This window comes from Nomascus leucogenys, chromosome 8 (genome assembly GCF_006542625.1).
Source record: "Nomascus leucogenys isolate Asia chromosome 8, Asia_NLE_v1, whole genome shotgun sequence".
Classification (NCBI taxonomy): Eukaryota; Metazoa; Chordata; class Mammalia; order Primates; family Hylobatidae; genus Nomascus; species Nomascus leucogenys.
In genome coordinates this window covers 61,360,119-61,385,653 of record NC_044388.1, presented here as the reverse complement: position 1 = coordinate 61,385,653, position 25,535 = coordinate 61,360,119, and the positions used below count along the sequence as shown (strand labels likewise).

Below are 25,535 nucleotides of genomic sequence, written 5' to 3'. Positions count from 1 at the left end.
CATTGAGATTAATATACTCTAGAGAGTCAAGCTTCTCTGGAAGCTTGGCCCAGGTCTACCAGGCTGCCTTTCCTGGAGTCTCCTCACAGCAGTTTGGCGATACCATTTTCTTCTAAGGCGGTACCATGTTCCCTAATGGATCTGATCAATTCCTAAAACAAGAAGAATGCATTTTTAATGAGTTTTCTTCATTAACTTGATAGCTGCTGGGAGCCAAATTGTGCTCTCTCCTAAATTCATATGTTGAGGCCCTGACCACTAGTATGTGACCTCAGAATGTGACTATATTTGGAGAAGGGCCTTGAAAGAGATGATTAAGGTTAAATGGGGTCATAAGGGTGGGGGCTAATCCAATATGACTGGTGTCTTTATAGGAGAGATTAGGGTCAGGAACAGTGGCTCATCCCAGCATTTTGGGAGGCCAAGGAAGGAGATCACTTGAGCCCAGGAGTTGGAGACCAGCCTGTACAACACAGCGAGACTCTGTCACTACAAAAAATTAAAAAATAAAGAAATTAGCTGGGGTGGTGTCACACCCCTGTGGTCCTAGCTATACAGAAGGCTGAGGCGGAAGGTTCACTTGAGCCCGGGAGATCAAGGCTGCAGAGAGCTGAGATCACACCACTGCACCCAAGCCGGGGTGACAGAGACAGATCCTGACTCAAAACCAAAACCAAAAACAACAAAAAAAAGAGAAGGAGATTATGGCACAGACACACACAGACCAAGGGGCAACTATGTGGGAGGATGAGGTGAGAACGTGGCCATCTACAAGCCAAGGGGCAAGACCTCAGGAAAAATCAACCTTACCAGTACCTCCATCTTGGAACTCCAGCCTCCTAAACTGTGAGAAAATAAATTTCTATTGTTTAAGCTATCCAGTAGTATTTTGTTATGGCAGCTTTAGCCAACTAATACATTGGCTATGGACTATCCAAGGTGATTTTCTTCATTACTATCTTTAAGAAAATCCTGGTTTTCAGTAACACACATATTCCTTTTTTGGGAGGTCAATTTCTTTAATCCCAAATAGTTATTAACACAAGTTTGTACTTTAGGTTCTTGTCTTCCTTTCAGTTTGGACACAGGATATCATATGTTCCTCTTTGATACTCTGACAGTAGGGTAGCAATTATTTTTACTATTTTATAAGTGAAGAAACTGACTCAATGGCACGATTTACCCAGGGCACATGAATTTAGAACCAAGTCTTTCAATACCACTTTCTCTGTGGCTTCTCCAACATTCCACTCCTTCTTTTTCCCTAGCATTAGAATATACCCAAGTTTGGGTGTTTTTCCATCTCAATTGTTTTTGAAACTTATGTCTCATCTTTCTGTATTCTGTTGGATTGTTTTTTTCTGTTTCTCTTAATTTTAGACATTTGTGTTATCTTTGTGATGGATTTCTTAGAAGAAGACACCCTACACTATTTTTCACTCTGCCTTCTTTAGGACAAGTTCCAGGAGAGATTTTTTTATCCAGTTAGTTTCCTAGAGAAGCTCAAGCTATACCTAGAGAACCTTTTATGAAACGCTTTCCCTGCAACCGTGGATCCTGAACTTTGTAGGAAACTGAATACTCATGGAATGCCAAACTTAAGGGCCTTTGGCATCTTTACCCTTTAGAGTAATTGTGCTACTGTCTTTGGACTTTACGGTATACAGTCAGGAGTTTGCTTTATGGGAGGCATTAAATCCCCATGTTAGGAGACTGCAAAAAGAAAATAAAAACACAGTCATTAAGGTGCCATACAAGGGTAGCAGATTCTGTGTTGTCCCTAGTGGAGGCTTGGAGTTGTATAGTCATGGATCACTATAGCCCATCTGCAGGAATTTTCCAAGTGGGGTAAAAGCCTACAGGAGCCCTGAGCCCATCAGATTCAGGATGAGAAAAAGGCAGAATCACAACTTACAGCATGGCTGAGGCAGGAAAAATCAAACCTACTACATCCATTAGAAGGTGTTTGGGGCTGTCCGGAGACAAGGGCTACTTTGTCCTTGTTGGACCCTCCCTGCTGTAGGGTCGCTGTGACCCAGTGGTAGAGTGCAGGGAGTCGGGGGACAAATGTTGTTTATCTGGTGCTGCCACTGATGCCCTCTGTGGCTTAAACCAGTTCAATTGACCCTTCCGTCCAAAACACGCAGACACTTGTGCCTTCTCATCTACAGAAACACAAGTGTTATTGAATTAATTCCAAAATATTTGTAGGAGCACAAATGTGAGCTAAAGTTTCACACATATTCTTTACTCACTGGCACATTCAAGGGAAAAAGTGACCTGGTTTTTCAAGTACTTTGTGGTCACTAGATACCATAAATGATAACAACAGTAATAGCAGGTACTTTTTCAGGCACTAAGTATGCCAGGCAGAGCACTATGCGATGTTCTGTATAATTTACTTCCCATACAGCCTGTGAGGTAAAGCAATGTTACTCTCCAATTTTATGGATGAGGAAACTGAGCCTTAGAAAGGTCAACAAACTTGCTCAATGTCACTCACTGAAAAGGTAGCAGAATTGGAATGGAAACCTCAGTCAACCTAACTAAAAAAAAACTTAAGCTTTTAATCAAAGCACCTTGACTTCCATAAAGACTGAATTTTCAAAATCTGTCCTATTTCACCAGTTGTCCCATAAACTGTTGGACTATCCCAGAAATGAACAAAACCTGGCATCCAAACTGCATTTCTCAGACTGTTTCTCACGCTGAAAGCAACATAAAAGTCCTCTGTAAGATCACAAGTCCTGGTCCTTGATATAGAAAATGTGGGCACCATGATCTATGCAGAGGAGCAAATTTTAGAGAATTAGAGTGGAAGGCAATGCACTCAAAACCAAAACTATTTTGAGCATCTTGTTATCTTCTGTGATTTGGGAGGCACCAAAGAGCCTTGTAGTACCTGGAGGTCACCCTCATGGATCTCAGTCCTCATGATATTATTGAAGTGTAGAAAGGTAGGTTTCCAGCAAGTTTCAACAGATGGAAATCCAGATAAAAGGAACTCACTCTGCTGATATTAATTATTTAAGCAATGTTTTCTCGAGGGACTGCCATGGCCTTAAAAAGGGGCTCTATGAGCTGTTCTTTTATATTATGAATATTTGTAATGCTATAGCATCTACATTTCAAGTATGGGCTTTAGTGAAAAACTGTTATGCTTTTTTAGCTTTGTTGTTTAGTTTTGTTTGCTGAGCATCAGAAGAGATGGGAGTGATAGGGCCACAGTAGAGAAAAGACTAGAAATTCATGATCCACAGTCTTTTTGCTTCCCAAATGTGGACCATGGTTTTGAAGATTTAAGAACACAGATTTAAGATCATTTTTTAATTCCGATATTCAAATATCCTCTTAAAAGATAATTGTACCACTTTAAAGAGTTGTTTCTGTTTTCTTTTCTTTCTTTCTTTTTTTTTTTTTTTTTGAGATAAAGTCTCACTCCATCACCCAGGCTAGAGTGCAGTGGTGAGATCTGGGCTCACTGCAGCCTCCACCTCCTGGGTTCAAGCTATTTTTGGGCCACAGCCTCCCCAGTAGCTGGGACTACATGTGTGTGCCACCACGCCCAGCTAATTTTTGTATTTTTAGTAGAGACAGGGTTTCACCATGTTGGCCAGGCTGGTCTTGAACTCCTGACCTCAAGTGATCCACCCGCCTCGGCCTCCCACAGTGCTGGGATTATAGGCGTGAGCCACCGCACCCGACCCCTCTTTAAAGAGTTGTTTCTATCAGATACATTCAACTCATATAATTTGCCCAAACTGAGAGAAAGGCAGAAAAAGAAGGAAAGGCAGTGAAAACTTGAATGCCTCTTTGTAGATACTATTCTAAAGACACTTTCCTTTTGGTGCTAACATCACCATATTTTATTTAGAGCAGCTCATGGGGCCAAACAATAAAAAAGAAATAACAATTAGAAAGGAACTCTTCCAAACTAACACCTTGCCTATTTCTCAGGCTTTTTAGAAATCAGCGTTAAAAGAATCCATGTAGCATTTCTTACTCATGCTGAGTGAGCTGTTATCAGTTCCCATATTGATTTTTATCTCCACGCAGCAAGCCTCAAAATGCCACTGCCCCAAGCTGGAATCCCACCAAGCCTATCCCTTATGTTTCCGTTTACTTTCCAAGTCCTCTTTCCTTTTTCTTCAGCCACAAATTCTCCCTGAACCCACTTTCCCCAAAATAACAGCTGCGGATTCAATTTTTCCTTTCCTGTCTCTTTAAGTCAGAAACTTCCTGAGGTTCCTAAGAGCTGCCTGCCTCAGCAGGCACCAGGACTCCCAGCAAGTCTCCATTGCAGTGAGATTTGCAAGTGAATCTCCTTTGAAAATCATCACCAGTTTTGTATCGTATCCACCTCCTCTGACTTGGGGGCATCTACACTAACACTGTGGGCTCCAGGATATCCTATGAACCCGGTCTGAGGATTTCAAAACCAAATCTGTTGATATTGGCAGCTCCATCAAAGGAAAATTCTCTAAACCGAACAAAGCATAAAACCAATACAAAATCCATCTAACAAATAAACAAAAGGCAGTAACGATTTCAGATGCCAATGCCTACCTTAAAGGCTGCCCAAAGCTCTTTGCTCCCACATGCATCCGCCTCTCTGGGTCTGTTTCCTGGCTTTCCAATAGCTGTGCTTTCTTAAATTGAGCAACAGTCTCCTCAAGTGTCGGGCTCTGAAAATACACATGCTACACACGCCCATGCAGCCTCTCAGTGCCAGGCAGCCCCTTCGCCTTCCTTCCCGGCCGTGCCAATTCCCTGGCCGCTGACCAGCTCCCACGTGGGATGGAATGGAGAAGGGGAGGGTGTCAACCAAAGTCTGGGGATGGATTCAACTCACCGTGGACTAGGTGGCCACCCATCTGGCAGGAAGGGTCCATTTTATCCCTTTCCTAACCTGAAACCGCCTCCACGATGGTCTCTCCTGCCTCATTCAGAGCCTAGAACAGTTAGCAGACACACCAACCCCTCCTGGGTGTGACCTGCGGGTACTCAGACCTCTCTAAAGTGGCAGCCTCCAGCCGGTGGGGCACAGCCTGCCTCTTACCTTCACAGAGCCCCAGCCCTTAGAAGCCCAGCTGGCGTCTCCAAGGAGTCCTGCGTTTTACTTGACATCGGAGGCAACCGGTTTCAGAAACAGGGAACATTTCAAAATGAAACAGAAAGTAACTGGGGATCCAAACCAGACCCCCGACCTGCCTCGGCCGTCTCCAATCTCTGGGAGTCTTCTGACTCAGCAAGCCCGTACAGCTGTTTCAGCCTGGAGAGGATTCAGAGGAAACTGCAGCTTGGAAGTCTGGAACTCACAGCCTGGGCTTTTTTTTTTTTTTTTTTTTTTAGAGTATTTGTTGAGCTTTTTAACATGCAGTTTGTCTCCTTCTGCAGGGAATTACTCAGTGATCCCGTCACCTGACTCAGGGCAGTTCCATTATATAATTCTAACTGCTATTAGATCTCTGATCGGAAAACCACACTTGCCTCCCCTTTCCCCCACCCCCCAGCATCATCCACCCCACCCTGCCCGCTAGGAAGGGAAGAGGGAGAGAGACCTCAAAACGTGACACAATGACAGTTAACTTTCCTTGAACCTTCCCTGGAAGGACTGCATTTTTGCAATGCACTTTAGTTCCCTTCGGTTCAATTCTTGAGTAGAGGACCTCCCAAATGCCATGAGGAGTGAGTGGGAATTTCTCAGGATGGGACGGTAGCAGCTTTCTAGATTTTCTTTAAGGATGGTTCTCTGTAGGTGGGATAAGTCGCTGAATGGATTTTCAAATGATCGAGTGCATCATCAGTTGAAAAGCTTCAGGTAGATTTATAAAACATGTGCAAATAAAACCTAAACTGAGAATCTTTTATTATTTTTTTTGCCACATTTCCATGAAATGCCAAAGGGGTGGCTTGGGTTGAGGGGTCTTGGGCCAAAACCCCCGCCCTGACCTTGATCCTCATAAACCCTCTCCAGCCACCTCAAATAAGCATAATGCCCAAGGGACAACATCTTGCTTTGCTAGGCAAACACCTCTGAAAGGGCAAGCCCCCAGTCTCCACTTTCAACCATATTGTAACCCCTAAGGCCACACTATATAGACATTTTGAAGCCACGCCTGTCCTAGGTGAAGGTAATTGTAATAATTCCTCAATGCCCCCAGTCCCCGTCTTAGCATCTGTTATCTCTGTCCAGATGATACCCACTAAGGAGCAAGCATGTTCAAACAGAATCGACCCATGAGTGGAACTTAAGTGGCAATCAATGAGGGTAACACCTAAAGCATCACACAATATGATGATCAAGTTAAAAAACACTCCAACCCATTTGCTTTTTCCATGTCAAAGCCAGGATGAACTATCTGCATAGCTCTGGGCTTCCAATCTTCTCCCAGCCAGTGGAGCCTTGTTGCTGAATACAGGAAAAGAACTATTTATGTTGATAAGAACAAATGCTAATGTTGGTCAGCCTTCTATGGGTTTTTCTAGTCTCACTCCTTTTCTCTCTCCTGGATCTTCCCAACCCATAATCACCAGAGGAAACTACTTTCTCCCTCCTGCCTTCCTCCATTATTGTAAATAATGTTAGATACTATTTTCATGTTAAAATATGTGACATTAGACAGATACTGTACCCTAAGAATCACTTCCAAATACTTTGTAACTATCTATCCACGTACCCCGCTGAGGTCAGCATGGGGTAGTGACTGTTCTTATGGAGACCCAGAGAAGCCAGTGTCATAGGTGGGAGTTAGAAGACGGGTCTGCTACTCTTGGTGTTCCGCTTTGCAGAGGAAAACCCAGATAGACATGAGAAAAATATAAATGTGTAAACCTGAAAACCTGAATGACAGATTGATGTCTGTTTATGTCTCTCCCTCCAGGTGTAGTAAATACAAGGTATTGTGGCAGTTGCTATGGTAACTTCTTTCTTAATAAGAATAAAGGACACATAAGAAGGTGTCAGAAAACATCAGGTGGTGAGACATTCCTCAGTAACGGGAAGAGGATGCACTAATTAAAAATATACCCTTGGCCTGTACATAGTCATTAAATACTGGCACTGCAAAACTGAAATTTCTTAGACCAGCAGCGTTCAACAGAAATATAATGTGGGGCCAGGCATGGTGGCTCAATCCTTTAATCCCAGCGCTTTGGAGGCCAGGCGAGAATAGGAGTTTGAGAACAGTCTGGGCAACATAGCAAGACCTCATTGCTACAAAATTTTTTTTTTAATTAAAAAATTAGCTGGTTGTGTGCACCTGTAATTCCAGCTACTGGGGAGGTTGAGGTGGGAGGATCCCTTGAGCCCAGGAGGTCAAAGCTGCAACAGTACTACTGCACTCCAGCCTGGGCAGCAAAGCAAGACGCTGTCTCTCTCTCCAAAAAAAAAAAAAAAAAAAAAAAGGAATATAGTGTGAGCCATAGATGTAATTTTCAATTTTCTAGTAGTTATATTAACATTTTTTAAGGGAAATTATTTCTGTAATATAGCTTATTTAATCCCATGTACCCAAAACATTATTTCAATATGTAATCAATATAAAAATTAATGAAATATTATGTATTATTTTCATACTGAATATCTGAATATTGGTAAGTGTTTTATACCCTCATCACATCTCAAATAAGACTAGCCACATTTCAAGTGCCCAGTAGCCACATGTGGTTAGTGGTTATCACATTAGATGGCCAAGCCCTGGATTATATATGGCCATTTTGAGGTTATAATTTATTTTAGGGGAACCAATTTGTCTATCTCTACTTGCACATTTTAGAAAAATAAGTTGCATTAATTTGGTTCTAGCCCTATGGCATAATTCAAGTGGTAATCTCTTGGGTGGAACAAGAAAACATCAAATAAGCCTGGAATTGAAATGGTATTAAAGATTCAGCTCCTTTCTTGCCACTAGAGGATCATGAAGATTAAAACATCAATCTCGGGTTTGTAAAAAGTTATTTCCTTGTGTTGCCCCAGTTGCCCAAGCTCAGGCCCCTAAAGTCTTATCATGACTTGACTCTACTTTCTACACATCCTCTCTCTCTGCCCATTTCCCTTAGCCCTCCTAATAGACCCCCTCAATCTTATCCAGTCTACCTGTCACCTTTTCTCAAGTGGCAGGGCCTCAGCCAGTACCCAAACTATCACAAGCACCTCTACCTGGCCCTCCTGACTCCACTTTCTGACCACTTGAGTTCATTTTCTACCCTGCCTTCAGCGTGAGCATGTGTCAAAGCAGACATTTAATCATACAGCTTCTCAGCTTAAAACTTTTAATAGCAACCTACTGCCTTTCAAATGAAATCCACACTCCTTGCAGTGATATGCTAGGCAATCATAAACCGGCCCTGGGAGCATTTCCAGCTCACCTCTTTGCTGCACATTCTTTGAATTTACCCTAGTCTACATGCTTAAGTATGGCATGGCTTCTTGGTCTCCCTGCCTTTATTAAAGTCTGTTTCGTCTGCCTGGAATGTTCTTCCTTGAAATGCCTACCCCTTAACCAAATAGCAAAATCTTTCAAGCCTAGCTTAACTGTTTCCTGTAGTTTCTCTTAATCTTGTGGTCAAAATGAACAGCTTCCTCACCTATGTCATCACGCCACTTTTGTAAGTCAATGTATTATAACTTTTATCACATTCAACTATAATCTTATAATATGCTCTACAAGGACCTTTCCAAGAATAGGAATTGTGTGGCATTTACCTGTGAATTCACCTTGGGACATAAGAGTATTTCAATAAATGTCTGAGAATTCCAATACTCTTCCTTTCTACTCCTCCTTCTGATTCTCTAATCCCTTGGTGTATCATCGTTATCACCATCATCATTCTCGTCATTACACAGCAGCCAATATGATCAGCACTTACTAGGTATCAAACACTGTACTAAGCATTTTACACAGATTTCATTTAATTCTAACAAAAAATCTGTAAGTCAGGGACTTATAATATCCCCAATTTCTAATAGCTGTGGCATCTTAAATACAGTTTCATTCTTTCAGCTAGTGTTTTTAGGTCATTCTTATAACACCAGTTTAGACAAGTTGATGCGTAGTTATGTCTCCAAAGTGCACAGGGTTACATATTTGTTAACTTATTTGTAAACAGACTAAAGCATGTATTTTTGTTTTATATTTTTAGTGTCTCTTACTCTTTAAAGCTTCCAAATTTTAGTGGGCTGGGAAAATAGAAAACTAGCTTACTAGTGTTTTGTGTAGAATGAGAATATCATAGCTTTGATTTTATTTTTATGTATTTATTTATTTTTGAGATGGAGTCTTGCACTGTTGCCCAGGCTGGAGTACAGTGCCGCGATCTCGGCTCACTGCAATCTTCACCTCCCAGGTTCAAGAGATTCTCCTGCTGCAGCCTCTCACGTAGCTGGGATTACAGGTGCCAGCCACCAAGCCCGGCTAATTCTTATGCTTTTTGTAGAGACGCAGTTTCACCACATTGGCCAGGCTAGTCTCTGACTCCTGACCTCAGGTGATCCACGTGCCTCAGCCTCCCAAAGTGCTGGGATTACAGGCATGAGCCACCACGCCCAGCAAGAATATTGTAGCTTTGAGTAAGAGCACAAGGCGCACTGCCATGTGGATGTCACAGGACCTGACATTCAGCCTTTTTCTCAGAGTCATTTTTGGCACTATTTTTGGCTCTCTAGTAGTTTCTACCATAATTCAGTTTATTGGTGCTTTAAAAAATGGACAGACCAACCAACCAATGCTGGCTGGGACAGGAAGGAACCCTCATTTATTGCTGGTGGGGACTCAAAATGGTACAGACACTTTGGAAGACAATTTGGAAATTTCTTACAAAACTAAACATATTCTTATCATATGATACAGACATCCTGTTCCTTGGTATCTACACAAAGGAGCTGAAAACTTCATATCCACACAAAAATCTGCACAAGGATAGCGGCTTTATGCATAATTGCCAAAAGTTGGAAGCAATCAAGATGTCCTTCAGGAGGCGTATGGATAAATAAACTGGTACATCTGGACAATAGAGTATTATTTAACATTAAAAGCAAATGAGCTCTCAAGCCGTGAAAAGACATGGAGGAAATCTAAATGCCTCCATGGAAAAAAGCCAGCCTGGAAAGGCCACACACTGTTTGAGTCTGACTACGTGATACTCTGGACAAGGTAAACACTACGGAGACAGTGAAAAGATCAGGGTTGGGGGAGGGAGTGATGAACGAGTGGAGCACAGAGGATTTTTAGGGCAGGGAAACTACTCTGCTCAGTTGATACTATAGTGGTGAGAACACATCATTAAGCATCTATCCAAACCCACAGAACGTTCAGCACCAAGAGTGAACCCTAATGCAGGCTGTGGACTCTGGGTGATGATGACGTAGGTTCATCGATTGTAACAAAGGGACCACTCTGCTGGGGGCTATCGACAGGGAGGCTGTGCACTCGTAGGGTAGGAGGTATATGAGAAATCTCTGTTCCTTCTTCTCAACTTTGCTGTGAACCTAAAACTGCTCTAAAGCATATGCCTTTTTTTAAAAAATATGAAGGGACCAGAGAACGTCTTGCTCACGGGTGCGCAGGGCTGTACTCACTGGCTCGAGTGCAATGCACCAATTGTTTTTCACTGGATTGTCAGTTACTCAAGAGTATTCATTGCTTTCTGCATTTTGTTTCCACAATGCCACTACATAAACGGCAGTGCATGTGCTAAAGGTTTAACAAACTCTTGTTGAAATGAAGAGAAAATACACTTGGTGCTTCACATCATAAATACGTATTTTCACCTACTTAAACAGAATCATAGCCTTGATGTCAACAGAAAACTATTACCAAAGGGGTTTCTGGAGGCTCTGGAGCCCGGGATAGCCTCAGACTTGCACAGGGCATGGTGCTAGGAGGCCAGGCTCAGGGCTAGAGGAGAAGCTGAGTTCTGAAAAACCCTAACTCCCTCAGGGACCTGATCCAGGAAGAGGCTTTTTGCTCTGTGTGCTCCAAGGGTCAGCCCTTGGCCACCACTGCCTGGCTTTACAACACATTGCACAGAGCAGAGCTGTCTCTGCTGGACAAAGTACTTTACCCTCTGAGAGTCTCAGTTTCCTCATCTGTCAAAAGGGAATGAGGATATTGCAGATTACTCTGGGCATTACATGAGATCACGTCTATAAAGTACTTGGTAGAGTGAGTGGCTAATGTGAGTGTCAATGAATGGAAATTGTTTATTCTCAATATTAAATATTAGGAAATATTTCATGATCATAATAAAGTGTTGGAGATGGAATTAGGGTATGAACTCCTATCTCACCCCACCTTCTCTCTATCCCACTTGCTGTTGGCACATATTAAGACGGTGAATTTATTGACCTCCACAACCTGTCTTCCTTCTTTCCCTCTTTCTTCATTCTACCTCTTTCTCCCCTCTTCTTTATTTTCCTTTACCTCTCTCTCTTTTTCTTTAACTCCCCGCTTTTCTTTTATTATCTTAAAAATGAGTTTATTTTGTCTCCTTGCTATCCCTGGCTGACTAACTAAGGGTCTTTGTACGGAGATCTTTTTGCCAAGGCCATATTAAGCTCACCAGCTTGCTAAACTTAGACTAGCCTGTTTCTGCTCTCCCTTGGAAGGTCTGTGATACCATAAACAAGAAAGGTATGAGGCCAAAGGATTCTTGTTCTGAGCAAAGGGGACAGTTTCACATAGAGCTTCCCAGAATGAAGGCAGGGCCTGACAGGAATGAGATCGGAGGCCTCCGGCATAATCTATAACAGAGCAGTTATTACCTTCCTCCCTGCCAAGTCAATGCCACTGCCAATCTCGGAAGCCATTTTTCAAATTGCTTTTGGGCCAGCTCAGCACAAAATCTATACGACAGCTTTACTTAGGGAGATCAACAGAAAAAGGCAGTTTCCTGCAGGATCAGGCCCTTTTGTTGGTCCCTCTAATTCTCTCCAAGGCACCATGTGGAATTTTTGTCATGACTTGTGCCCAAATAGGACCAAGACCCAGGGAAGATACAAGAACTCAGAGGCCCAGGTAATGGCGCAAATTAATGAGGTGTTACAAGGTAGCAACTGCAGTAGGAAGAGGCCTGGGATGGAATTCTAGTTCTGCCACTTGCTCACTGGGGGCGGGTGAGTTAGCCTCTGTTTCGTAAACTGGGGGGAAGTTCTAAGGTGATGTTTGTAAAGCACCTGTTAGGGGCCTAGGGCAGAGCAGGAGCTGAATGATCCCAGCCAGGTTGGTTTCTTAGCCTCCTTTTTCTCATGTATAAAACGGAGAAAGACAACAATGCCCCTTTTGTAGAGTTATTTGAGGGAAATTAAATGAGCTCTCCAGCAAATGGTGAGTACCACATGTGTGTGCCTCTCCTCCTCCCTTCTCCTGGAAAACCTCCAAGTTGCAGATTGTATTTTCCAAAGATGAACACAATCATATCTCCAATCCTACGTGTTCTTCTAGAATCCTACCACTCCCCCATCAAGTGGTGGAATCTAATTCCTCTCTCTGAATCTGAGTAGGCTGGGAACTTGCTTACACACAGTATGGCAGAAGTAATTCTGTGGGACTGCAGAGATGCCATCATAAAAGGCAATGTAGCTTCTCTCAAATTAGTTGGGATCCTTGCTTTTGAAGCCTTCAGATGACAGGTAAGCAGTTAACTGCTTTGAGGCTGCCATGCTATGAGGAAGCCCAACTTAGCCTGCATGGAGAGACAAGAGAGTTCCAAGATGCTCCAGTCCCACCCTTCAACAGTTGCTGCCTGAACTGCAACCTCATGAGAGACTGAAACAAGAACCACTCAGGTGAGTCTTCCCAAATCCTGGCTCACAGAAACATGAGAAATTATCAAAATGATTATTGTTTTAAACAGCTAAATATTGGGGTGATTTGTTATGCAGTGAAAGAGACTTGGGACACTCCAGTAGCTATTTAATAAAAATCCTAAGCAGCCCAGGATTGGAGCATTAGGTGTGAGACAGCAGGGGTGTATATAAGGCTTGGCCTCTTAGTCATTCTGTCAGCCGTGGGGATGGGAAACTCCATTTTCAAGTAGTAATCTAATCCTTCTCTTCCTCAGAGCACTGTGTACTTGTGTGTGTGTAGTGATCTGAGAAAATCCCACCATTGATCCAGATTGATTCGTGATTTTTTTTCAAACCACAGAAGCTGTTTACTTTTATATTAAATCTTAAAGTTACCAAACCATTTTTGATTTAAAAGGACATTAATACTAAACAGTTTTCAAAGTGTTTTATATTAGGGTTTATATGTTCTTTAAATTTATTTTAAATAAACCACTATAGGACTATATTCAGACTCCCTTCCTGGTTGGAATATCCTCTCCAACTCCCATGCCTTTTTGGCCAATGTATGTCTATACCACATTTGCCTCCAGAGACTCACCTCCTCCAGGAAGCTCCCCAAACAACCACGCTGGATTTGGGTCATTTACTTAATCTTCCTTCCCAATGAGCACTTATACTAAGAGAGTGGTGTCTGTGCTGGAAGATGTTGCCTTGAGTTACTGTTTACTGGGCTTTCCTAGGTGTTTCATTGACATAGGTTGTACCTCCACTGTGGTGAAAATTCCTGGAGAATGTGGACCATTTTTCTTTTCTTTTCTTTTTTTTTTGAGACGAAGTTTCACTCTTGTTGCCCAGGCTGGAGGGCAATGGCACGATCTGGGTCACCTCAATCTCCGCCTCCTGGGTTCAAGCGATTCTCTTGCCTCAGTCTCCCAAGTAGCTGGGATTACAGGCATGCACCGCTATGCCAGGCTAATTTTGTATTTTTAGTAGATATGGGGTTTCTCCATGTTGGTCAGACTGGCCTCGCACTCCCGACTTCAGGTGATCCGCCCGCCTCGGCCTCCCAAAGTGCTGGGATTACAGGCATGAGCCATTGCGCACGGCCCCATTTTTCTATTTCTTTGTACCCCATTGTCACAAGGATTCCTTGATCTGATCTTCAAGCACGTCTGTTACAAAAATTTATTTTGAAATGCTCTTATGACTTTCCACACAAACAAAGAAAAACAGCTATAAATTGCTTGGAAGTAAAATTTAATATATTACTAAACTGTCAAATATTCAAATATTTCAGAATGTGAGAGCAACTTTGAATAAGGGCATGTGAATGAAGTGTAGATGATGAACACATAAAAAAACTTAATTGAAAGATAAATATGGCCTCAATTACCTCTTCCTAGAGGAAAATAACATAGGGTTCAAAGCTTAGATACCGGAATTTGGCAGGGTCAGGGTTTAAATCTTGACCATTATTACTTTAACTGTGTGACCTTTGACAAGTTCACAAGTCTTGAAAGGGGACAAAAATAAAGCCTAGATGATAGGATTATTGTCAAGATAAATGTGGTTTGTGTTAAATACTTAGCATCATAACTGGCACAGAGGAGGCATACATCTTACAGTTTACTGTCATCATCAGCATCACCACCATGACCACCACCAACAACCCTATCCTAGTCACCACGATGGGTTTTGCTCTTAAGGCCTTAGAGCTGGCTGGGGTATATCCCTTTCTTTAATCACCTTTCCTTCCACTGAGACATTTTCCCTTCAACGCAAGTATATTTCTCAGCTTTTATGTTAATGTCATGATCATGATTGTTTCAAACAATCCAAATAATCTCAGGGGCTCTGTACAGCTTACCAACACCCAGCCATGACTTGACACTAGGTGTTTTCACCTGTCTCAGTCAGCATCACCTACTGGCCAGATTACCCTAGAACAGGAAGTCTGTTTTGACTAATGACGCAGAACCATCCAACTCCTAAGTCTGTTGCCAATCAGCTCGGCCTTTCCTTTAGGGATATGGAAAGGTTCATGGCGCACCTACAATGAGCCAACAGAGGAGAACATTAGGGTTGAAAAAGATAAAGTCTATTGGAAATAACATTATAGATTAGTTGTTCATTCACTTATTCATTTATATATTAATTCATCCATTCAACAAATAGTTATTAACAGCCTGCTATGGATCTGTAGGATATACAAATATGAAGAAAACAGAAGTGATTTCTGCCTCATAAAGTTTTCAGACTGGTGGAGAATAACTGCTTTGTCATCAAATGACCCTGGCTTTGAATCTGACTCTGTCACTTACTATGTATTTAAATTGCTTAGACCTTTCTGAGCCTCACTTTTCCTTAGGGTGATAGTGAGGATTAAATAATTCACAGAAGTCTACTGCTTACCAGAGCCCCTGGCAAGATCTACCATTTCTTTCCCCAAAGGTCATATAATTTATAGCCACTAGAGTCAGGATGCAAACCCAGGAGCATCTGGCTCCCACATTTATGCTTTCAAAGAAATGTTCTAAATATTTCCTTTAAGTCTCACTACTTTTGATTTAGTTTTTTCCTCCCAAGTCACTCATTCAATTCATCATCCATTCAAAAATAAGAATGTTGTTTTTTCAGATATTTTTCCCATGTCTTCTTTATTTCTCATTGAACCCTCTGCAGTAAAACACTTCCCTCGCATTAACTGATGTGAAAATCATGAGGCAACTGGTGTCATCACAGAAAAAAAAAAAAGGCAGAATAGTTATGTTTCTTCAGGTTATATTTGGGAAGCCAGATAAAGTGCTGGGTTATGCAGACCATCCTATCTCAACAGTGCAGTAGAAAGAGGCATAGTAAGCATCTAGCAGAAAGAACTTGGCTTGCCACGCAGTAATTTATGGGGATTCCTTTTTTTTAATCTAGAAGTTGGAATGTTACAAAATTATATGAATGATCTAGGGGACCTCCACTAAAAATCCAGCACCATCGGCTGGGCGTGGTACCTCACGCCTGTAATCCCAGCACTTTCGGAGGCCGAGGTGGGCGGATCACGACATCAGGAGTTTGAGACCAGGCTGACCAACACGGTGAAACCCCATCTTTACTAAAAATACAAAAATTAGTCAGGCATGGTGGCAGGTGCCTGTAATTCCATCTACTCAGGAGGCTAAGGCAGGAGAATTGCTTGGACCGGGGAGGTGGAGGTTGCAGTGAGCCGAGATCGTGCCACTGCACTCCAGCCTGAGTGACAAAGCAAGACTCCGCCTCAAAAAAAAAAAAAAAAAAAAATCCAGCACCATCATTGCATTGTATGTGTAATGCTTTTTTAGACTCTGAGCGCTCTACCATATTGGATACCACACTGCAACTCTTTTCTCGCTTTCTGCAATACCACTTACTCTAAGCTACTTTTTCATTTGTTTGCTTAAACTGTACTTCTTATTTCTTTGTTTTTTCTCCATTTATCTACTTCTTAAACGTTGGGTTCTCTCTCAAGCCATTTTTTGGTCTTACTTTTCCCTGGATGATCTCACTTCTGATCTTTTAATCTATTTTTCTAGAGCCTTCTCTTCTACACCACTTGCCATTTTCCTAATTCACATCCTTACCCTCTCTTACCAGGTCTACTGCAATAATCTAACTGGTTTCCCATTTGCAAATTGCTCATATCTCGGAGTTTTGTTTTTCACACTGCCACCAGAATTGGCTTCCTAAAACCAGGTTAGTATATGACATCTTTTCTCAAAGGTTAATATCACTCCCTTGACAGAGTAATGTTCAAGTTGTTTAGCATGGCACTCAACTTCCTTCACTACATTCCTGTTCATTTTTCATTCCATCCTTCCCTGATGCCACATTTTCTGCTATTATAGTCTACTTAGCATTCTACACACTTTTCCTCTTTCCCTACCCACCTTCTCACTGGACAATGCATTTCTTCATTCTTTATCTTTTGTGGCATTTCCCAATATATGCTCCTCAGAATACTGGTCTTGTGAGATGTCTACTGAAGAAAAGGAATCTGGACATCTGGTGTAATACTGTATACTAGATCCACTTCCACCCCCGCCTTGGAGGTTTCATGAACTTTAGCATTTATTTATTTATTTATTTTTGAGACAGAGTCCTGCTCTGTTACCCAGGCTGGAGTGCGGTGGCACGATCTTGGCCACTGCAACTTCTACCTCCTGGCTTCAAGCAATTCTCCTGCCTCAACCTCCTGAGTAGCTGGGACTGCAGGCACCCACCACCACTCCCGGCTAATTTTTGAATTTTTAGTAGAGTTGGGGTTTTGCCCTCTTGGCTGGGCTGGTCTCGAACTCCTGACCTGAGGTGATCTGCCCACCTCTGCCTCCCAAAATGCTGGGATTACAGTCATGAGCCACTGTACCCGGCTGAACTTTAGCATTTAAAATGCTCTGAGAAGTCCCACAGTAAGTAAATCAGGTTAGCTTTGCTACCCAGTGTTTCCTAAACACCAGATTCCTCTTTTTCTAGAAACCCGTAAGAATTAGCATTTAATGACCATACTTTGGGAATCCCTGATTTATTCAAATCTTCTTCATTCATTCACATTTCATTTCACCTGTCCTTATTCACTGACTTGGAAAATATTTATTTGGCACCATGCTAGGCACTGGAGAATGTACTGAGAAAATATTCTCTTCACAGCAAGATGAACATAATTCCTGCTTTCATGAAACTTACAGTTTTGACAGAACAGTGGATAAGTAAACATGCAATGACCACAAATTGCGGTAAGAGCTATCATAGGGGAAACAGAGACAGTTATGACAGCGCATAGCAGAAAGACAATGAATCTGGGGGAGTGATTAGGGAGGGCTTCCTGGAGGAAGTGGTTTTATATAGGGACCTAAAAGAGAAGTAGGAGTTAGTCAGATGGGAATAAGGGGTGCAAAAGGGGAAGAGTGTAGTCAGGGGCAACTGCTCGTATGAAGCTGCTAAAACCAGAGACAGCACACGGCATGTTTGAGGGACTGAAAGAAATCTTAACTCTCACGCCTGTAATCCCTGCACTTTGGGAGGTGAGGCGGGCAGATCACGAGGTCAGGAGATCGAGACCATCCTGGCTAACACGGTGAAACCCCGTCTCTACTAAAAATACAAAAAATTAGCTGGGCATGGTGGCGGGTGTCTGTAGTCCCAGCTACTCAGGAGGCTGAGGCAGGAGAATGGCATGAACCCTGGAGGCGGAGCTTGCAGTGAGCCCAGATCGCACCACTGCACTCCAGCCTGGGCGACAGAGCGAGACTCCATCAGAAAAAAAAAAACAAAACTTAATTCAAAAGGTGACGACGTCTTCACCGCTCCTTTCATCCCCATTCACGGGAACTTCCTCTGTCTTCTCTACGTTATCTAGCTTGCAAAGTGGATGTTCAGAACACGCTTGGGCATTACAGTAATCTGATCAATTATTTTAGGGGGACAGATAAGATCTTTTGAAGCACAGAGCTACACACATACCCACTTCCCAACTCTTTCAAGAAAGTCAGAATAAGGAAGTTTATTTTGTAAAAGGTTTACTGTTAAAGGGCACTTGTAGATGTTGTATTAATTTTGTTTCTAATTTATTTTTTAAATGAAAGGTTTAGCAGAGGTATGTAATTGTGGATGGTGAGGGATTTTCTTAATCAACCCCATTGTTATTTTATCCTCCTTAGTATGTTTTACATTTTTAGGCAGCTTGTTCTTGTCAACTAGCAAACAGACAGGCCAAACTGTAATTGGGCAGATTGAACTAGAAGCTTAGAATTAAGCATACTCAACAGCCCAGGAGTTGGACTCAGTGTCTCTCTCGGTAGCCACCATACTGAAATGCATGCCCTCGATCATTGCCTTAATTCTCAGACACACTGTGCCTCCTGCCTTTCCTTCCATGGCTGCTGTCTGGTAATAAAAGAGTCATCCCTTTTGCTATCAGTAGAACAGAGGGTAATGTCTCTTAATTAACAAAAGGAAGTGGTGCAATGTAGTAAGAACATTGCAATTGTTTCCAATTAATCCCACATGCAGTTTGGCAAAGTTAATAATCCATAAAATGACCTGAGACCTAAATATGCAGAAGAGTCATCTTTTGTCTATTATTTTTCTATTGTTCCAGCAAAAGCAAGAAAATTCCAAGACTACAGATTTAGAATATCATAAATTCTTAAGTATTATCTCAAATATAAAATAAATTTACCTGTGCCATTCAGATCTTATGAATTTCTAAATGTTTTACAACCTTTATAAATCATTACATGTTGACAGGTGTCCATTCAACCACAGTGAAGCAATTATTTACTCAGATATTCCATTTGTCACCAAAGCAACGGCACCTTCCCATTCATATAAAAGCAAGAAGGACATTTGCATTTTAATTTCATCATCAGTGTATTTCTAAATTATGTGAGGATAGAGAATGTGTCTTACACATCTATGAACCCCTAAAAATGCCACATGGAACATACTATCCCAGGTCCATAACAACCTTTTCTTTCCATTGTGGCAGAATACACATATGTAAAATTCGCCATTGTAACCATTTTAAGGTGTATAATTCAGTGCCATTTAGTACATTCACAGTGTTGTGCAGCCATCAACACTACATGGTGCTATAATATTTTCATCAACCCAAAAGGAAACCCTGTAGGCAAGAAACAATCATACCTCATTCTCCCATTTTCCTTAGCCCCTGGTAAGGGGCTTCTGTCTCTGTGAATTTGCCTATTCTGGACATTTCATATAAATGGAATCAGACATATGTGGCTTCTTTCTCTTGACATAGTATTTTCAAGGTTCATTCATAAAGCACACATGTCAGTACTTTTTCTTTCTATGGCTGAGTAATATTTCATTATATGGATATGCCACATATTGTTTGTCCACACTTTGTTCACTGATGAACATTTGTGGGTGTTTCTACCTTTTGGCTATTGTGAGTAACGCTGCTATGAACATTCCTGTACAAGTTTTTGTTTGAACATCTGTTTCTAATTCTTTAGGATATCTGTCTAGGAGTGGAATTGCTGAGTCATATGGTAATTCCATGTTCAACCTATTGAGGAATGAATAATACTTTTTTATTGAATATTACCAGGATTCTGCAAAGATTAGATGTGGTTGGTAGGGCAAATCTATACCTGCTGAAATGCCTGGGTGAAAGAGCTATGGAGCTTTGGGATATGTGTGCTTGTATCAGCACGAGTCAGGAAGATTGACTTGTATGATTCATTTCTCCACTAGCTCATAAGCTACTTTCTTCAGTGGAACTGCGTTGTCAAACACTCGGGCATTGGAGTTGGACTGTATGAATTCCAATCCCAGGCTTGTCATGTATCAGGGTGATCTTATTTACATTTATTTATTTATTTATTTGTTTGAGACAGAGTCTCGTTCTGTCGCCCAGGCTGGAGTGCAGTGGTATGATCTTGGCTCACTGCACCTGCCGCCTCCTGGGTTCAAGTGATTCTCCTGTCTCGGCCTCCCAAGTGACTGGGATTACAGGTGTAAACCACTGCGCCTGGCCACTGTGTGACCTTAAACTAGTTGTTTGACTTCTAAGACTGAGTTTCATCACTTGTAAAAGAAAGAACTAGTTCTAACGACAACATGAAGTTGTGGTTACTTTAAATAGGGCAGGGTATTTCAAAAGTGTAGTATACCACTTGGCAATAAATACTCAAAAAGTATTAGATTGTATTGTGTTTCTACTACTTGATATCCCTGTGGTGTTTAAGTAGCACAGTGCTAGGCACCCTAAAAGGCACGTAATCGTATGGAAATAATGACATATTTAACGGGAAATGACTTAGATCATTTTGAGGATTATCAATTTTTTCTCTTTTTTCCTTCTTTTTTTGTTGTTGCATGTCTGTTGGAATATTCTGTTTCCTGAAGGGTGGGCAAAAGATGGGATGTGGCATTGGAAAGTCAACGTCAATGAATGTAGGCAGAGATTTTCTTATGGGTACCTTTCCTTTAATCCCACTCTGGATGAGGTCAGTTGCTGGAAGAATGGGGGAATTGATGAGCCATTTATTTCCTGCTCAAAGTTTTTCACACCTTGGGGAGGAGCTTCTCCAAAACGAAATATCAAAGAACTCTCTGTCTGTATTAGAAAATGCATTTTAGTTAATTCTGCTACACTCATGATGTTGTGATTGCAAGCCCCATAAACTGACCTTTGAGTTCACGTTACATATTTTTCTATGCCAGTGCAAGCCTTCAGCGTTACAAACATCAGGTTGCATATACTTTTGCTTGTATGCTTGCTTCTGGCTGAGAATCTGCCCTGGGCTCTGACTATGCTGTATCTGTGACTCACGCTGCTTCGAGGCTCGCCTATCCTGACGTATGCCCATAATTCACAACTCTGCAGCTTCCCAGAACCCCAGTGCTACACTTCAAGGACGTTTGGCTCCTACTCACTGAAGGTAGGAGCAGATTCAAGTGGAGAGGCAGGAAGTGGCGAGTGAGAGGTAATGACATCCGGTCATGAACTCTCCCTGCTGAGGAAAGGTCTTAGAGCAATGTGCTGAGTGATGAGACGCCTCCACCTCTTCTTTACTTACCATCGGCCTGATACTACTGTGGTTTTCTACTTGCTTCTCTTCACAGTTGTGACTTGTAAGAAAGACAGAGGTGATTTATGCCATAACAAACGGCCATAAAGAGTGCCACAACTGCAGTGGGCCAAGCGCCAGATGTGACACAGAATATGTGATGTAGGTTAAATATCAAGTACCTGTCAGTAATTTACTACGACTCTGAGGATACTTCTTAAAGAAGACTTTACTGCTGGTCTGGTTTAGCCTTTCACCAGCTGAAGAAAGTTTACCCAAATATATTGGGACTCAAGGGTTTTCCGTAGGTGAACTACAAGGGTGAGTGCCCTTGATCCTGAGCCTCACTGGTAGGTAGAAACAGATTGCTCATATGAGATTGGTGCCATAAAAAGCCCAGGAAACATAATGTCCAAGTGAAAATCATATGCTTACCATGCAAGCACCTCTTTAAGGGCAAGCCCCCAGGCTCTCCTTCGAATAATCTTGTAATTACTAAGGACAATCTATACAGACACCTTGAAGCCATTGCTACATGGGGTGACAGTAGTAAGAATCATTTCTGTCTGTCCCGATTTTTCTGTCTTAGCATCTGTCATGAGGAGACAGTAAGTGTCTCTGTCCAAATGATACATATTAAGGGACAAGTGTGTTCAAACATTAGAATAGTCCCACTAACGGGAGTCTGAGAAACGTAGATGGCACAGATGAGCAGCACAGCACTCAGAGAGTCATTAAACGTGAAGAGCAACATAAAAATCTCCAACCTGCTTGCTTTACGCATGTCAAAGCCAGGATGAGGTGTACGTAGGACATGACACACGGAGGCAAGAATGTATATTTCCATCACTTCTGAGCAACTTCCTAGCAAAAAGTTCCGTGAGGACTTCCACCTCCTTAAAGTCAAGGCTTTTCATCTATTATGAATTCTCAACTGACTTCTGGGGCAAATGTCATAAAGCAATTTTATCTCCACTGAATATTTCACCATTCTAAATAGAAACTCTTCCAGCCTTTTACCCTGTTGCTGAAGTTGCCCTAAAGAAAACTAACTCTAAACCAACATATGCAGGCTCTCATGAGTTAAAACACAAACCACTTACAACTGCGTTATATATACAAAATTCATCTTTTAACACCAAAAGCTGAAAAGCAGTTTTAAGAAGCCTTCACAATGCCATCCCACACTGTGAGTTATTTAACTGCAATAGGAATACATGTACCAAAAATCATTCCCTAATTAGCTTAAACCTAAAACAGCAGTTGTTAAATGTGTGATTGGTGCTGTTGCGAGAGGGTGTGCTTTTGCAATTGTGTGGCAGAGGCTGTGACGGTGTTCAGGTTTTATTTTTAAAGTTTGGGTAATTATAACTTAAACTAACAGTAGGAGGGGAATGAATCATTTATTTGTCTCTCTTATTACAGCTTCTCTCCCCAAAAGTGTTTCCTTTCTTGCAGCATTTACCTAGCTAGCAAGGTGTTACTCTGGGTCCTGAGGACGGAAGCATCTGGGATTTGATCACAAATTGTATAGCAAACATTCTGAGACAGGTGACTGCCACCCAAATTTATTATAAAGTGGAAAAAATGCACTCAATTAATTCAGTACATTTGCTGGATATAAAACTTGAACAATCAACAAGAAACAGTCTGGCATAGGAGGTAAAGTTCTGGACTGGATATCAGAAAACCTGGATTTGAGCCCACCTCTGCCAGTGACTAGTGGGGCACGTCTGGTGCCCCCTAGCTCCCTGGGTCTTGGTTCTCTTTTATGCTCGCTTAGGTTGCTTGCAGCTCTGAGATGTAGAATTCCACATCAATAAAGAAGAGTGGAATGGTGTGAATATCATGAATATACAGCTACTTGTATAATCTACTGCTTTTCTCCAATTAGTACGAGCCATGCGTCAGCCTTAGACTTGGCTGGGATTTTGGCTGATGAGGAAAGAGTTCTAGATAGGAGAAGTGACTGGTTAACAGTCACACTGTTGGTAAATGTGGGAGAGAGAGTACAAACCAGGGATTTCTATGATAGGTGGGCTCAAATCCAGGTTTTCTGACATCTAGTCCAGAACTTTTCCTCCTATGCCAAACTGCTTCTTGTTGATTGTTCAAGTTTTATATCAAACAAATGTACTGAATTAATTGATGCTAAGGCATCAATTACCTAAGGCATCAGTTACCTAAGGCAATCTCTCCTTAGATTATGGACAGACCAAGTGACATCTGAATTAAAGGCTTTACCATTGTATTTTCCAATGGCTACTCATTATTCGTAGACTAGGGGACAGCATCTGGAATCCAGCAGTCTTAGTTCTGGTTCAGCATGATTTTGCCACACAATACAGCATCTATATGTCCTAGGTTTGTCTTTGTTCAGAAAAGCTGTATTATGTAATAATCAAGAGTATGGGCTTGATACCAAGATTTGTATATGACTGTTCATGGCAGCTTAATTTGTAATAGTCAAAAACTGGAAACTTCCCCACTGTTCATTAACAGGTAAATGGACAAATTATGGTATATCCATACAATAAAACACTACTCAGTGATTAAAAACACATGAACTGTTGAGATCTGCAACAACATGAATAAATCAGAAAATAATTATGCCAAGTGAAAGAAGCCAAACAGAAAAAAAAGTTCATCCTTTAGTGTTCCATTTACATAAAATTGTAGAAGATGTAGGCTAGTCAATAGCAACAGAATGCAGATCCTTGTTGCTTGGAGATGGGAGTCTGGGGAGGGATGAAAAAGAAGCAGGAGTAAGCTTTTGGGAGTGAGGGATATGTTCATTATCTTGATTGTGATGGTTTCATGGGTGTATATACATGTTAAAAGCTTTCAAATTATATGCCTGAAATATGTGCAGTTCATTATATACCAAAATTATACCTTATTTTAGCTGTTCCAAAAAATAAAAACTAGAAACACCAGATAGGGCTTGGTGTTGAAAAACCAGATGGGGCCATGCTGTGTTATTGTCGTTATTATTGTCATCATGTGGTGCTACTGCTGATGGTGTGTACGGGTTTATGCTCCCCTATGATTCCATGCAGGTAGCCTAACATAGAGAAGTGGCTGGGCAGAAAGAAGAGCTGGAATCAGTTAGCCCGGTGAAGGAAAATCTCATTTTCTCCTGGCTCTGTAGGTTTCACTATGCACTATCTGTGTAACCTTTGGTGAGTTATAAACATCATCTGAAAAACAGTAGGATGGGAAATAACAATTCTTACCTCTTGAAGTTGCCTTGAGGATGAAATAAGTTAATGTTTGTTAGGTGCTTAATAAAAGTTAACTTATTATTTTCCCAGAACACCAAGAAAGAATTCTGTTTTTGTTTGTTTGTTTGTTTTTTAGACGGAGTCTCACTCTGTTTCCCAGGCTGGAGTGCAGTGGCGTGACCTCGGCCCACTGCAACCTCCACCTCCTAGGTTCGAGCAATTCTCATGCATCAGCCTCCCGAGTAGCTGGGATTCCAGGCGTGTGCTACCACGCCTGGCTACTTTTTGTGTTTTTAGTGGGGATGGGATTTCACATGTTGGCCGTGCTGCTCTTGAACTCCTGACCTCAAGTGATCAGCATGCCTCAGCCTCCCAAAGTGCTGGGATTATAGGCATGAGCCACGGAGCCCAGACAGGATTCTGTTTTATCTTTTGCGTTGCACTGTGTTTTCATAAAATTTAAGTTCATCAGTCTATTTAAAGAATATTAACATAAAGTAATTCATACAGGTTTCCAGATTGCTACTCAGCACCCTCTCTGGGAACTTTTGTTCTGCCCACACTCTCTAAACTAGTAGCCCTTTCCCAGTCACTCTTTAGACCTTGCCCCTGTTTTATCTTTCTTCATAACACTTACCACCACCTGACATATTATATATTTGCTTGTTGATTTGTTTGATCTCTATATCCCTCCACTGGAACATAAGCCCTCTGAGGCTAGGGACTGTGTCTTTTTGGCTCACTGAAATATGAAATTCACTCAGTTAGAGGCAGGAGAATCACTTGAACCCAGGAGGTGGAGGTTGCAGTGAGCTGAGATTGCACCATCGCACTCCAGCCTGGGCAACAAAAGTGAAACTCCATCAAAAAAAAAAAAAAAATCCACTCAATTAGTATGTGTTGGGTGTTGAATAAATGAATGACTGCATTATCTTCAAGGGCCTTCCTTTGAGA

General features: G+C 41.7%; 1 protein-coding gene across 12 annotated transcripts in view; it reads right to left on the bottom strand.

Moving 5' to 3' along the window:
• The window catches only part of PHACTR1 (phosphatase and actin regulator 1), a 581,376-nt gene that overhangs the window by 336,331 nt on the left and 219,510 nt on the right, over positions 1-25,535 (bottom strand). For 2 of the 12 annotated variants that reach the window (XM_030817305.1, XM_030817307.1), the window contains exon 1: positions 4,567-5,482. The exons of 8 other annotated variants lie outside the window; for them this stretch is intronic. The gene's annotated coding sequence lies outside the window, so the exon portion shown is untranslated. Of the gene's footprint in view, positions 1-4,566; positions 5,483-25,535 lie in introns of those variants that run through there. 2 more of the 12 variants (XM_030817306.1, XM_030817308.1) reach the window with 1 other exon arrangement.